The sequence below is a fragment of the Lepisosteus platostomus genome, chromosome 21 (genome assembly GCF_059453375.1).
Source record: "Lepisosteus platostomus isolate fLepPlt1 chromosome 21, fLepPlt1.hap1, whole genome shotgun sequence".
NCBI classification, from domain to species: Eukaryota; Metazoa; Chordata; class Actinopteri; order Semionotiformes; family Lepisosteidae; genus Lepisosteus; species Lepisosteus platostomus.
In genome coordinates, this window is record NC_142631.1 from 5,959,200 (window position 1) to 5,975,493 (window position 16,294).

Below are 16,294 nucleotides of genomic sequence, written 5' to 3' on the forward strand. Positions count from 1 at the left end.
TATGCTTAGGTACAATAAAACTAAAAATCTAACAAACACAAATACACTTCTCTGTCAGGGATGCATTTCAAAACATACTGCATTTCTGCATTACTGAGTGCAAGTGGTAAGATGGCCTTTGCATTAAGTTAGAGAAGTTAGTTTCCTTGTAGAGATGCAACCATTCAAATGCACAGAGTACGCTGCAGTAAAACGCGGTAGGCAAAAGTCTTTACAGAAGATATTACTAATAGTATTAATAATTAATGACCTTGGACAGGCTGTAAGCTCAAAGTATTACCATGGTCCACTTTCTTTGTAACTGTCTGCATTAGCTTAACTGTTGCAACACGAAAATACTTTATTTTTTCAATGACAAAATGTAACACCACAGCATTTTGTTGATCTTATCACATATTCGTTTCCAATCATACAAAGTAAGTTTTGAGAATCTCTGATCCACCATGCCTTTCAAATGCTCATAAAAAAATATTAATTTAGGAACATAAACATATTATGTAAACTGTATATGGCTGGTATTGGTAGTTTAAAAAAATATACACCAGTATTCTACTTTCTTCCTAAACATTTTAAGCATCAAAGTCTTTCATTTAGTTACATACTGTGGTTATTTGGGGGAAAAAAATATGTGCTCCTTCTGACTATAATAAGTTTATTTACTTTGTAAAAAGTTATAATGTTTTAACCTTTTCTGCGAATATTTACACTCGCTATAAAAAACGCATACTTTTAATAATTTGATTAATAGGGAATATACAGTAATATGGAATCGCATATCTAAAGAAATTAATAACGATATAATTGTATTCATATACTGTAGCTCAAATCCTGCTAAACTAAAAATTAGACACAAGAAGAGTATTATTGGACAATGTTGTGAGGCTCTGGCAGAATTCTTTTGTAAACTAAAGAGTTATAGAGGAGACATGTTGTGTATCACATCTTTTTACACTTGTAAAAAGAACACTCGCTCAGTGGGCGGTGCACTGTTATCTCAATCACCCGTTAATTTGTTTCACACCACGGGAAGACAGGAGAATATGATTGTACTGTATCTGTATGATATGCTTGTTGCATTTACAAAATTAAAGTGTTTAAAATGTTTTAATTAAAAACTTACACCTTACACAAAGATTCTAAGATGATCACAAGGAAGTGTATTGCATGTCTAATGGTGGCGTATTGAAAAAAATCATTTAAAAAAAGGTTTCACAACCCAAAACAAGGCTTGGAAAGGTCAAAGGGCCTGCCTAGTTTGTGAAACTCTTAATAGCAGCATTGTGGGTGTTGTGGTTTAAATGCTATTGGCTCGTGAACAGCATCCCCCTATCCCAATGCATAGTGCCACATTAAATAAAACCCGATGAAAAAGAATGCAAAGCTGTATCAGTCTTCTGTGTAAATAATCGGTTTGAACATCATGGGTGCTGTTTTTAAAAAGATGTTGAGTAGAGAATAGGAGTTTTCCTGCTGTCAATATATTTGAGCCTTACCAGAATTTAAACAGGACATAAAGTAAGGGTTTCAGAAATAAAACAAAGCTTTTTTTCTCCAATTACCCATACCGTGCTTACAGTCTGGGTAATTGGAGACTGTGCTGTTCTGCTTCCTATGGTCATATATGGGTTTTTGACATGAAACTCTATTGAGCAGTATTCCTCACATTGTGAACGTATGTATACAGCGGTCCCCCAGTGTTCCAGATGGTGAATAATTACGATTCAATCAAAACCCTAAGTGTCAGAAAAAAACGTATTAACTCACTGATACGTTTATGTAGTGTTATGGATGTCTGAAAACGGGACGAACCGTGGAGAGGCAGGAGAGCAGAAAATGACCCTATGCGTAGCGGCGGACGGGACAAAGGCTCGGGCTTGAAAGTGCAAAGAGTTCAGGAGTGCCGTATAGAAACCTATGCCCTCAGGTAGCGGACGTGGGGCGATCTGGTGCTAGGCGGGTCTCAAGACATCCGAACATCAATGCTGAGCCAGGGCGGAGTGCTAGACCCGGGAATATATAGCCCAAGGGAAAGAGACGGACCGGAAGGACAGCAAATAACCGGAAATGAGAGACAGGACAGAGCAGGAGCACCATCTGGCTGCAGAGGGCGTGACATGTAGCAGTTGTGAAAAATGTTGTGGTCTTTAAAATGTATTTGGTTTGAAGGGTTTCTGTGTTTAACTTTGTGAAGATATGGACATAAGAATATTTATGCGCGGTCAAAAAAAGTTTCTGAAAACATTTGTCAGTCTGTCTGTGGGGGGAAGGGGAACTGTCTTTCATTGGAAGGTTTGCCTATTCTACTCATACAGATGCAGCCATTCAAAACGAGCGGGTTATACCGCGGTAAAACACGGTGGGCATTTCGCGGTATAACACGGGTTACCGTATAATAGCATATAACACTGCATAATACCGCAGGTAAGATAATAGTATTCGGAATGTACAGCGTTTGAGCTGTCGCCATCAAAGTCTTTATCGAAGATATTACTAATAGTATTAATAATGAATGACCTTGGACAAGCTGTAAACTCAAAGTATTACCCTGGTCTGCATTCTTTGTAACTTTATCTTTTCATTGATAAAAAGTAACACCACAGCATTTTGTTGATCCGATCACGCATTTGTTTCCAATCATACAAAGTAATTCTTGAGAATCTCCGATTCACCATGCCTTTCACATGCTCATATAATATATTAATTTAGGAACATAAACAGATGACTGTATGTAAACTGTACTGTATATGGCTGGTCTTGGTATTTTACAGAAAAAATACACACCAATATTCCATTTAGCAGCCATATCACCCTGCAACTCACAACTGGCAACCCACTGAAGCTAAGCAGGTGTGAGCCTGGTCAGTACCTGGATGGGAGACCTCCTGGGAAAAACTAAGGTTGCTGCTGGAAGAGGTGTTAGTGGGGCCAGCAGGGGGTGCTCACCCTGTGGTCCATGTGGGTCCTAATGCCCCAGTATAGTGATGGGGACACTATACTGTAAACAGGCGCCGTCCTTCGGATGAGACGTAAAACCGAGGTCCTGACTCTCTGTGGTCATTAAAAATCCCAGGGCGCTTCTCGAAAAGAGTAGGGGTGTAACCCCGGTGTCCTGGCCAAATTTCCAATTGGCCCTTACCAATCATGGCCTTCTTATAATCCCCTTCTATGAATTGGCTACATTACTCTGCTCTCCTCCCCACTGATAGCTGATGTGTAGTGAGCGTTCTGGCGCACTATGGCTGCCGTCGCATCATCCAGGTGGATGCTGCACATTGGTGGTGGTGGAGGGGAGTCCCCATTACCTGTAAAGCGCTTTGAGTGGAGTGTCCAGAAAAGCGCTATATAAATGTAAGCAATTATTATTATTATTATTATTATTTCTTCCTAAACATTTTAAGCATCAAAGTCTTACATGTGGTTATTTCGGAAACATTTTTACATGCTCCTTGCTCCTTCTGACCATGTTACTGTACATTTATACAGTATACAGTACTTTGTGAGAAAAGTGATAGTTTTAAGCTTTTCTGCGAATACGCTCGATATCGGAGTAAACAGAAGCATACTTTAAGAATTTGATGAATAGGGAATATAATATGGAATTACATATATTAAGAAATTAATAACAGTATAACTATATTTATGTACTGTTGCACAAACAGTAGCATAAGACTTTCCATTGATATTTGTTTGTCACATGACTGCCTAACTGGCGCCTTACTGTCTGGGAGATTCCTTGGGAGAGTCGCATCCCAGGTTGTTTACAACCCTAATGTCAGAGAGCATTGTTACTCCTCCTCCACCTCGATCAGCCAATCAGGAATTGGTAGGGCAGGGTAACCCCATGTGGGTCTCGAATGCCCACAAAACATTCAACCAATGAACGACCGTAGTTCCTCTAGATAAAACAGGCAGCACAAGGCCCAGAAAAGGGGCTCCTCCAGGACATTCTCAGACTCAGCTTGGAGAATCACGTAATGGCCAGTGTGTCCGAGTGCCAGGACTCCGTCGAGAACGGAGGTCCCCCACGCGTAACCAAAGGATCCGCCCGAGGTTAGCCCGGCAGCAAGCCTCATGAACTGCCGGTACCCCACTGCGAACGCTCGCCTGATCAATGAGTGAACTATGGTTGGAACTGTCGACAGCTGAATCTCAGGATTCAGGACTAGCGCTACATCGGGAACAGCCTTCTTCCCTTCTAAAGAGCGTGACTTGCTTGGACCTGCAGTCACTTTCCATGTGCACAATCTCTGCTAGTTAACCCAGTACTGACTAGCCGGCCTTCAGAGAGCCCACTGCCAACGCGTCGCAGCACGAATCTCTCCCACACCTCACGCCGAACCAGGACTGCCTGGAACCGGGCCAGAGGACGCCGATTGGATGCAGCAACAGCCTGTCGCTGTTCCCTTGTGTCCACGGGAGATCTGAATCCACACGGATTGGATGAGTATTCAACATTCTGCATTACAGCTCAAGAATTCAATTGTTACCTCAACCCCAGTTGATATCAATTTAATTCCTATCAGTGACGTACTTGCCTTTGAGTATCTAGTATAGAAGTTGTAATCAAAGTTCATTTACGAAACGGTATAAATGAATGGTATACTGCATGTATGTACCTCTTGGTTTGTAACTCTTCATAATTGAATATATACCTTTTGTATTCTGCTAACCCTCACTCTTATGATCTGTTATGTTAATATGCACATTTTATGTATTAATAAATGTATTGTTGTTTATTAGTACCTGTGCGTGTGTGTTGCTGAGTTATCCCGCAAGGTTGGTTTTCTAATAGCCATCAAAGAATCATTTTGTGACTTACTGCTACAATTGATAATTGTCCTAGTAAATGCACAAAACACCTACACACGTGATCCCGAAAGCACTACATTATTAATATCTTCCATGTTACAATAACATTGGAATGTTCTTTTTACAAGTGTAAAGAGAGGTGATACATGTCTCCTCTATAACTCTTCAGTTTACAGAAAAAATTCCACCAGACTCTCACAACATTGTCCAATAATACTGTTCTTGTGTCTAATTTTTAGTTTAGCAGGATTTGAGCTACAGTATATGAGTATAATTATATTATTAATTTCTTTACATACGCGATTCCATATTTTATTCCCTATTAATCAAATTCTAAAAAGTATGCATTTTTCTTATAGCGAGCATAAGTATTTGCAGAAAAGGTTAAAACATTATAACTTTTTACAAAGTTTATAAACTTAAAATAGTCAGAAGGAGCATGTACTGTAAAAACGTTTCCAAAATAGCCACAGTATGTAACCGAATGAAAGACCAGTACCAGCGATATACAGTTTACATAATATGTTTATGTTCCTAAATTAATATCGTTTATGACTTTCAGAAGTGTTACAGTATGCCCCTCTTCTTTTTATGCTCAGCTACTAAAATTTCCCTTTAGTTCCATATTCCATATAAATACTATACTAAGCAGATTAAAACATGTACAGTAAAGAGATTAAATGATTAAATTGTTTCACTAACAACCAGTGCACCACGAGTACCCCTGTCGGTCATTTTGGCCAGCCAAATCACGTACCCCAGTACACCGTGATGCACTGTTGGTAAATGCACACGGTACGTGGTTGTACCGTGCATTTTGAATGGCTGCATTTGTATTTATTCTTTTATTAGGGGCTGTGAAGGAGAGAGGGGTTGTAAATTATGAAAAAATACAGACTGGATTCATTTTAAGATAATTTAGAATTAATTTAAATTCAATAATTTGGATCAGTATTCACACTTTACAATGATGATATGCTGTAGTTGTGGAGTTAATAAGACCTCCTAATTGCTGTATTAAAAAGAATATTTGATTTTTTCAAGACTAGCTGATCATAACAACTTCGATCTTTATCAGAACAACAGGTAACACAGGAGATGCCACTCAATCCCTATACAGCATATCTTATTTTTAATTATAACAATCTTATTACTGTTTTCTGCCTTTAGAGAACAAATAGTCTTGTGAAAATCTACTTTGTGCTTCTGTTAGCAGGTTCCTTTTGTCTTTCTCACTGTTGTCCTATGAAGTTATGTAGTTGTATTATGTAATGTAGTTATTTAATTTGCCTGAGAGAAGAAACCTGTCACTTTTGTTTAGATATACACTCCAAATTACAGTATACTGAATACAGTACCTCTGAGCATCAGAATTAAAATTGTTGTTATAGACTAAAAAAGACCTTAATGTACAGTATATACCAAGAGAGTCATAACTTGGTTATGAAACAATCCATTTACATGTGCAAGCACTCTTAAAGCAATGTGGCCAATCAAAGTAAAAATCATAAGCAAAATCATAGCTGCATTTTATTTTAACATTTCAATATAACAAAAAAATCATATGAGTATAACTTACACCTGGCATAGCACTGTGGCTGGATTTAAATAAAAACTTAAACTCTCATACAGTACTACACCATGCCACGCCTATAGTTCTGGCATGTTTTCGTTTGCCATTGTTTTGCATCTACTCATTGGAAACCCACCATCACCTTTTGATTTTAAAATCTGGAAATAATGGAAAGGAAGAATTTTCTGGTCTGATGGTTCAAGGCCAGCAAAATGCCATTGTGCACTTTATCAATTCAGCCCACATCTGAGATATCTGGACGTAGACTTCAGAATTAAAGCAGAGTTTATCAAAACATATTAGCCATCCTGCTAAACTATCAGGTCCAGGCTTGGAGTTTAACACCTCATAAATACAGTTGCTTATTACTGTACATCAGACAAATTCCTGAGGATTGCTTTGGTGAACTTGAATGAAATGAACTAATCAATTCAGAAATGATCAGATTTCAATTTCTCATCAGGTTACATGGCATACAGTATTCTGAAAACTGTGATGCATCATGTAAACTACTGAAATTTCTACTGCATTGGTCATGTTGTATGCATGCTTTGAGATAGAAGCCTACCTCACTCATCCAGCTGAAAATGCACCAACAGAATGACTCAGGAAAAGGTGGAAGGATAGTTGGTGTCAAAGATGTGTACTGGAGCCTCTTCAGGCATCATGCATAACACTGTAGACAGCCAATTCAATGTACCTCTCAATACATACTGGCAGTGGAAAAAGAAGCCTGTGCAAACCTAACTTACATTAATATTGCAAATTGAAATTGTGGGTAACCTTTAATAAACATTGCATGAAGTTAATGAAAATTGGTACAGTATGAACTGCATTAAATTTTAAAGATTTATTCATTAAATTCTGAATACCTGATCCAGCCGAGCTATTGTTTGCATTCAATCTGTAACTGCTTTTATTGTTCTCATTGCTAAATATGTTACAACACAATCTTTCAGAGTATTTTAAAGTATAAAAAGTTCAGCATTGGCTTTTCTCAGAGCTATACTAAATTTTCCTTAATGGTCTCTTTTTTTACAGCTGTCTGTTAAAATCCCAACCAGTCTCACTGAGCTCTGGGTTAGACAAACAGGACAGAACAGATTAACAGGAACATGTACAGTATAACCATTGCCAGCAGCTAACGGGTCTTGTTAATTGTTTAGAAGGGGTCTAAACACCAGACAACATCTGAAAAATAGGGTTAAAGCCTAAACATATACGGTGGTATGAAAAAGTGTTTGCCCCCTTCCTGATTTCTTATTTTTTTACGTTTGTCACACTGAAATGTTTCAGATCATCAAACAAATTGAAATATTAGACAAAGATAACACAAGTAAACACAAAATGCAGTTTTATTTTTATTATTAAGGGGAAAATAAATCCAAACCTACATGGCCCTGTGTGAAAAAGTGATTGCCCCTCCCTGTTAAAACATAAATCAACTGTGGTTTATCACATCTTTGGAAAGCTGAGTTCAATTTCTCTAGCCACACCCAGGCCTGATTACTGCCACACATGTTCTCAATCAAGAAATCACTTAAATAGGACCTGCCTGACAAAGTGAAGTAGACCAAAAGATCCTCAAAAGCTAGACATCATGCTGCGATCCAAAGAAATTCAGGAACAAATGAGAAACAGAGTAATTGAGATTTATCAGTCTGGAAAAGGCTATAATGCCATTTCTAAAGCTTTGGGACTCCAGCGAACCACAGTGAGAGCCATTATCCACAAATGGCGAAAACATGGAACAGTGGTGAACCTTCCCAGGAGTGGCCGGCCAAAATTGGCCGACCAAAATTACCCCAAGAGCGCAGCGACAACTCATCCAAGAGGTCAGAAAAAACCCCACAACAACATCCAAAGAACTGCAGGCTTCACTTGCCTCAGTTAAGGTCAGTGTTCATGATTCCACCATAAGAAAGAGACTGGGCAAAAATGGCCTGCATGGCAGAGTTCCAAGACGAAAACCACTGCTGAGCAAAAAGAACTTAAAGGCTCATCTCAGTTTTGCCAGAAAACATCTTGATGATCCCCAAGACTTTTGGGGAAAATACTATGTGGACTGATGAGACAAAAGCTGAACTTTTTGGAAGGTGTGTGTCCCATTACATCTGGTGTAAAAGTAACGCAGCATTTCAGAAAAGGAACATCATACCAACAGTAAAATATGGTGGTGCTAGTGTGATGGTCTGGGGCTGTTTTGCTGCATCAGGACCTGGAAGACTTGCTGTGGTAAATGGACCCATGAATTCTGCTGTCTACCAAAAAATCCTGAAGGAGAATGTCCAGCCATCTGTTCGTGACCCCAAACTGAAGCGCACTTGGGTTCTGCAGCAGGACAATGATCCAAAACACACCAGCAAGTCCACCTCTGAATGGCTTAAGAAAAAAAAAAGAAGACTTTGGAGTGGCCTAGTCAAAGTCCTGACCTGAATCCGATTGAGATGTTTTGGCATGACCTTAAAAAAGCGGTTAAGGCTCGAAAACCCTCCAATGTGGCTGAATTACAACAATTCTGCAAGGATGAGTGGGCCAAAATTCCTCCACAGTGCTGTAAAAGACTCATTGCCAGTTATCGCAAACGCTTGATTGCAGTTGTTGCTGCTAAGGGAGGCCCAACCAGTTATTAGGTTTAGGGGGCAATCACTTTTTCACACAGGGCCATGTAGGTTTGGATTTTTTTCCCCTTAATAATAAAAACCTTCATTTAAAAACTGCATTTTGTGTTTACTTGTGTTATTTTTGTCTAATATTTCAATTTGTTTGATGATCTGAAACATTTCAGCGTGACAAACATGCAAAAAAATAAGAAATCAGGAAGGGGCAAACACTTTTTCACACCACTGTATACTGTTATGATGAAACCCTTAAAAATACTTATTATGTGAAGAGGTTTCCTTGACTGATTTCTAAAACACCTTAATTATTAGTTCTCCTAAATAAACATGTCTGAATCATGTCTTGAATCTATCTAGATTCAAGATGGCGGCGCGCATGGACGCAGCGGCTTCATTAGCTCTCAAACAATGGTGCTTTTTGTTCGTTATTCTTACGTTTTTTGTCACGTTATTTACTCAAAACACTGAAGCTTACTTCTCCTACGACCGGAAAACATTACTGGACATCAGAAACAACTGCAGGGATTTCTCCTTTAGTTCACTTGACCTGGATTACATCAGCTCGTCCATCCTCTACACCGCAGACCCGGAAGCGGCGGAGCCACCTGATCGTGACCGCCGGGAGAGGAGACGGCGCAAGTGGTGCGAGCGCAAACAGAAACGCGGTAAGAGAGCCGGGCTGCAAATAAGACTAAAAGAACAGTGGAACAGACCACCTATACCCAGCCTGTTCCTCGCTAACGTACGGTCCCTAGACAACAAACTGGACGAAATAAAACTCAGGCTCACTACTCGCCAGGAAATAAAAGACTGCTGCACTCTTGTGTTTACAGAAACGTGGCTTCACAACAACATCCACCATTCAGCTGGATGATTTTTTAACTCTCCGATCGGACAGAACAGCCGCCTCTGGTAAAAATAAAGGAGGAGGTCTGTGTATTTATGTCAACCAAGCATTGTGCAGAGATACTACAGAAATCGCGATCCACTGCTCACCCAACTTAGAATATTTAATGGTAAAATGCCGACCCTTCTACCTACCTAGGGAATTCACGTCGGTCATTATTACTGCTGTATACATACCTCCTAACGCTAATGCTAAGGAAGCAGTCAAAACGCTGTCCAAAGCTATTCGTAAACAAGAATCAGCACACTCTGCTGGTGTTTTTATTATTGCAGGCGATTTTAATCGGAGAAATCTGAAATCAGTCCTGCCTAGCTACAACCAACACGTTGACTGCCCCACCAGGGGAAACAACACACTTGACCTTGTTTATACTAATGTACCCAGTCCTCACAAAGCAGTACCTCACCCCCCTCTTGGACAATCTGACCACATCTTCCTGTTCCTACTCCCAGCCTACAGACGACTTCTCAAATGCACCAAGGCTCCAGTTATAACTGTAAAAACATGGACCAAAGAGGCAGAATCACTGCTTCAGGACTGTTTTGAGTGCACAGACTGGAGTGTGTTCAAAGATGCAGCCTCCCATGGATCCCACACAGATATTGATATGTATGCATCAGCTGTCACTAGCTACATCAGCAAATGTGCTGATGAGGTGGTGAGCGTTAAAAAGATACGCAAACTCCAGAATCAAAAACCTTGGATGAACACTGAGATCCGCTCCCTGCTCAAAGCCCGTGATGCAGCCTTCAAATCTGGAAATGAGGAAGAACTGAGAGGGGCTAGGAAAAAATCAAGAGCTGGCATAAAATCTGCCAAGAAACAGTACAAATCCCAGATAGAACACCACTACAACACCAACACTAACCCACGACGCATGTGGCAAGACATAAATACAATCACAAGCTACAAGAGCAAAACAAGCCCTGTAAGCGCTACTGACCCCTCTCTTCCAAACAAGCTTAACACCTTCTATGCACGCTTCGAAGCTCAAAACTGACTCCCCTACCACCCCACCCCCCACACTATCCAAGCTAGATGTGTGGAAATCATTAAGTAGTGATGGACCTGCTGGACCTGATGGTATCCCTGGCCTGGTACTCAGAACATGTGCCTGGCAGATAGCTGATGTCTGTACCGACATCTTCAACATGTCCTTGGCCCAGGCCACAGTACATAGCTGCTTCAAGACGACCACCATCGTGCCAGTACCGAAAAAATCAGCCCCCACATGCCTAAACGACTACCGCCCTATTGCACTCACCCCCATCATAATGAAGTGCTTTGAAAAACTACTAATTCCGCACATTAAAGCCAGCATTCCAAAAACACTGGATCCTCTCCAGTTTGCCTGTCACACAAACCGCTCCACAGAGGATGCAATCTCTATCGCTTTACACACCACACTAACCCACCTGGATAAAAGGAACACCTATACAAGAATGCTGTTCATTGACTTTAGCTCAGCATTTAACACCATCATACCCATAAAACTTTCTAACAAACTCAGGGCTCTAGGTTTAGATACAACCCTCTGTAGCTGGATCCTAGACTTCCTCACCAGCAGACCCAAGACTGTCAGGATTGGCAACCTCACCTCCAGCTCACTCATCCTTAGCACCGGTGCCCCTCAAGGCTGTGTGCTCAGCCCACTGTTTTACTCCCTGTTCACCCACGACTATACTGCTAAGTTCAGCACAAACACCATCATCAAGTATGCTGACGATACCACAGTCATGGGCCTGATCGCTGACAATGATGAGACTGCCTACAGGGAGGAGATAAAACAACTCGCAGACTGGTGTCGAACCAACAACCTATGTCTCAACATCAGCAAAACCAAAGAGCTGATTGTTGACTTCAGAAGACAAGGAAAAGTTCACTCCCCCATCTACATAGAAGGGTCTGCAGTGGAGATGGTGAATAACTTCAAATTCCTAGGTGTTCACATCTCTAAGGACCTTACATGGACACTGAACACCTCCAGTCTCATCAAGAAGGCACAACAACGGCTGTACTTCCTGAGAAGGCTGAAGAAAATACATCTACATCCACTGATCCTTACCAACTTCTACAGATGTACGGTGGAGAGCATACTGACCAGCTGCATCACAGTCTGGTACGGCAACTGCACCGCATCCGACCGTAAGGCACTACAGCGGGTGGTCAAAACTGCCCAACACATCACCGGCAGTGCCTTACCATCCATCCAGGAAATATACAACACCAGGAGTCTGAAAAAAGCCACCAAAATTATGTCTGACCCCACTCACCCCAGTCATAACTTGTTTGTTCCCCTACCATCTGGCAGAAGGTTCCGGTCACTCCAGTCGCACAAAACTAGACTCCAAAATAGCTTCTTCCCCAGAGCTGTCAAGTTGGTGACGCCCCCACTCCCTCCCACCATATTATGATCTCTCCTAACGTCTTCCTGTACCCACAACGACTGTACTCCTACACCACCACACACACGTAAGCCGAAATTGTACTGTCCCCTCGATAGCCCAGTAAAACTGTAACAGGCATAATAATATTTTATATGTATTAATTAACCATACTATTTTTAACCATACTATTTTTGCACTGTTCCAAGAATTACCTTGCACTGTTTTTGTCCTGTTATATTTTCTCTGTTTGCGGAATTTTGCACAGTTTTGATTACTTGATTACATGTTATTTATGTTATGTTATTACATGTTACTGTTATTGCTATTGTGTTACTGTCTATTGTCTTATCTTCTGTCCTATTTATATACTGCACCTGAGTGACTAATGAGAAACACTTTTCATTATACTATGCACCTGTGTAAGTTTAATGACAATAAAGTTGAGTTGAATTGAATTGAAGAACTAATATTAGAGCATAAAAGGTTGCAGATTTAACCCACCTAGCTCGTTTGGCTACTCTGAGGATCTCATCCAGTAAACTGGTAGAAGAAAGAATTTCAAATAGAGCTGGTTTGCAATGAAAGAAAAACCGATAGATATTAATAACGATGTTACCATACTTTGTAGTTTTAAAATGCTCTTTTCTGTTCTATCATATAATAATCAGATGTTATATGTAGAGGTATTTGGACTGAATTCATGCTTTCACACAACATGCTACCAACAAACTACTGTTATTGTTCTATGACAGAAAGCTCTACATGACAGTGGTTCCCTGGTGTAGCATGTGGATAGGTTTTTCATGAGGACCATTCATTTCCTATGCTTCACTTCTGACTTGTGCTCCTGCATAAATTCAGACCATGCACTAGTCTTAACTATAAATTTTACTTCTGCCCCTGCCATTTTTGGCTTCTTTCCAATACTTCATTCTTGATGATTATATCCTGAACATTCTCTTTCACTTTACCTGCACAACAGCAGAGATGAAAAACAAATGGCTTGTCTTTGTCTCACTGGCTTGCTCTTAGCCCAATGTCCCGTTCTCCATCTTGCATGCCTAACAAGACTAACAATCCATTTATATTACACAAGACAAACACTGTGCCATCAAGGAAACCCTTAATGTACAATGTGCAGCAATTTGGTTAATATGTATCTATAAATATGTTATATTTGATTTTACTATATAAGTAACATATAATGAATGCAAAGGAACAAGTAATAGGTTTATTCCATGCTGAAAAAAAGAAGAAAGAGAACACAACGTTTCATCCGTGGAGCCTTCTTCAGGTGTGTTGATGCTAGCCTCAGTATTAAAGCCACATTAATCCTCTATACATAGAGATTTTTTTGACTGTTTCATTATTTTAGTCAATTTTGTATATTTCAATTAGTGTAAACATTTGAGTCCTCTTCCTTTCTGTCTAGCTAATGTATGGGATATCTTGTTGCTGACAGGAAGGAATGAACAACTTTCATTTTTTAAAAGAAATCTTTACTACGCTGCTGCAGATGGGAAAGAAAGAAAAGGCATGGTCTGTATTCAGGATAGTGCATCGATGAAGGAAGGTAAAGCTCTTCAGTGTCTCTGATTGTCACTTGTCAAAGCAGTATAAAGTAGCATTGAACAAATATCTAGAGTAAATCAAACACAAAAAAAGAGATGAGTTTCCATAAGAGCAAAGATCTCAGGGACAGGCAAAAAGTCAGAAGAATATTCATGAAGTTTTCATCAACAGATGAAAGACAGATATCCCTGTTGAGCACATGTCCCTTGTGTGGATGTTTACCCATGCCTGATGCTTACTAACTTGGGGTTTGAAGGGGGTTTCTCTTTGTTAATTGTTTTTCTTCCGAGAATTCCCATGTTTTTTTTTTCCCTCCAAGCAGTGAGTGGGATTATTCCTTATTCCCTGTTTATCCTTGCAGATGAGTTTATCTGGAATCTTATGCTGCTCATCCTTGTCATGATTGTAATCCCCCCCCCCCCCCCCTTAAGGGCGCTCAGGCTCTTTCATATTTTAGTTGATTTTGTGCACCTGCCTCCTATCCAGCCCATCTTAAAAGCCAGACACTTACTCTGTTCCGGGCTCTGCATTGGAAGACGGACGCCCAGAGGCGCAGCTTGAGGGCACAGGCCTCCTATTGGCATCCTGACCCTGCTGAGTCCGGGGCTCAGAGCTCCTTGCCTCATCACCCCCGTTTTTATTCCCTCTCCCTGCACCAGATCCCGTTCCTGATCCCGGTTTTTAACTTTGTCTTGTCGTCGTCTCTCCTGGATTTCATGGTTTTTGGAGTATTGGACTTCACCCTGGTTTTCCCCATGGACTCCTTCGGACTTGATCGCCTGGACCAAGCCCCCCTGAGCACCAGTGCACCATCGTCACTTACTCCTGTTTGTCAACCTGCCCAGTTCCTTGTCGTCTCCTCCCCATGTTTGTTGCACTCCCTTCCGGATTCTACTGTCTGCATACTTTAGGGACCTGAAAAACGCAGCGTAACAATCCTTTGCCACAAGAAATTCTTAGATATTTGTAATGCTTTGTTTTTCTGCGTGACACCAGAAAGACATATTTCTTTCAAATAAATCTTGATGTTTCTTTATGCTTTGCACAATGCACCGTAACTCCATTCTTTTTAATTGGTATACAAATAAGGAAGTAAACATTTAAAAAAAAACATTATATCACCAACCTCCTTAGATTTCCTGGTCTAAAATTGTATTCATGTATATAAAACTTTTTTATGCAAGAATAAAGATTGTCCTAACATTCCTGGAAATATGCTAAGTATTTAGCGTCAGAAAAGCATATTTGAACTGAATACGATTCACTTCCAAGCACATGCATATTACATGCGGTAATTTAAAAAAAAGTTGACATTATCTAAAACCTGCTGTCCAATATGTCACTGGGTTTAAAACATCTTTCTCTTAGGATTTACCAAGTGCCACCCATGCAGGCCCATGAAAAAAGCTTGTCCATACAGTATATACAAAATCATTCCTCAAGAAAAATTAAAATAAACTTTGGATTTCAGGCTCAAATCCAGCTTGTACCTGCCAAAAAAGCACTGGGACAGCGTGCAAAGGGTATGATACCAATTCCTCATATCGACCAGATCATCTAAAGTTTTTAGGTGTGACACAGTAGTAAGCTAGCTCTGTTTTGTTGTTGGAGTAAAAAAAAATAAGATCCAACTCCAAAAAATGCTTGTGAAAGGTTGTGATTTGAGTGACATCTCTGGCACTAAACATTGAATCAGCCAAGAAGTAATTTTCCCTTATGCTTTTGGAAGAATTATAATATACAATAAAGACTGAGAATTCCAGCTGTTATTAGTGGTTTGATAAGTATGAAAGTAATCTTAATATGCCACTTTTCAAAATGAAGGAGTTTAGCATGTTCTTTTTATTTTGCATTCATAACTGAAACTGCAATATTTTTCTTCAGAAATCTGAATTTTACAGCTTTCGATGTTTTATGGGACTTTTTCCACTGGCAGCATTCTTCAGCACTTTGCTTAGAACTGTAAGAATTCTCATGAAAGAATAATAAGGATTGCAGTTCATATATTACAGAGTGATCAATAATTCAGGTTTTTAGGGCACCTTGGGAAATGGCAAGTTTTCTCATATTATATACATTTGTAGCTCCATTTTAATTTTAGTACTGGCTTAAATCTGTTAAGGTCTGGAAACAGAAAAATGTCTCCTGAAAGAGATGGTGCTCCTCATACACAAACAATCAAATTTTGTATCAGTTGGCAACCATTTATTTCTGTTTTCTTATAGGATAATTGAATTTTGGACTATGTATTGAACGCATCATATGGTAGTGACCACGTTTTGGATCTTGGTGCAAACAAAGTACTGCAACAATGCTAAAAACAACTTATCTTTTATACTGTAACTACTGTACAAATAAATAAGTAAATAAATGAAAACCTTCTTATTGTTGCCACTCACTCTCTTTAGGTTGCAATGGAATTATA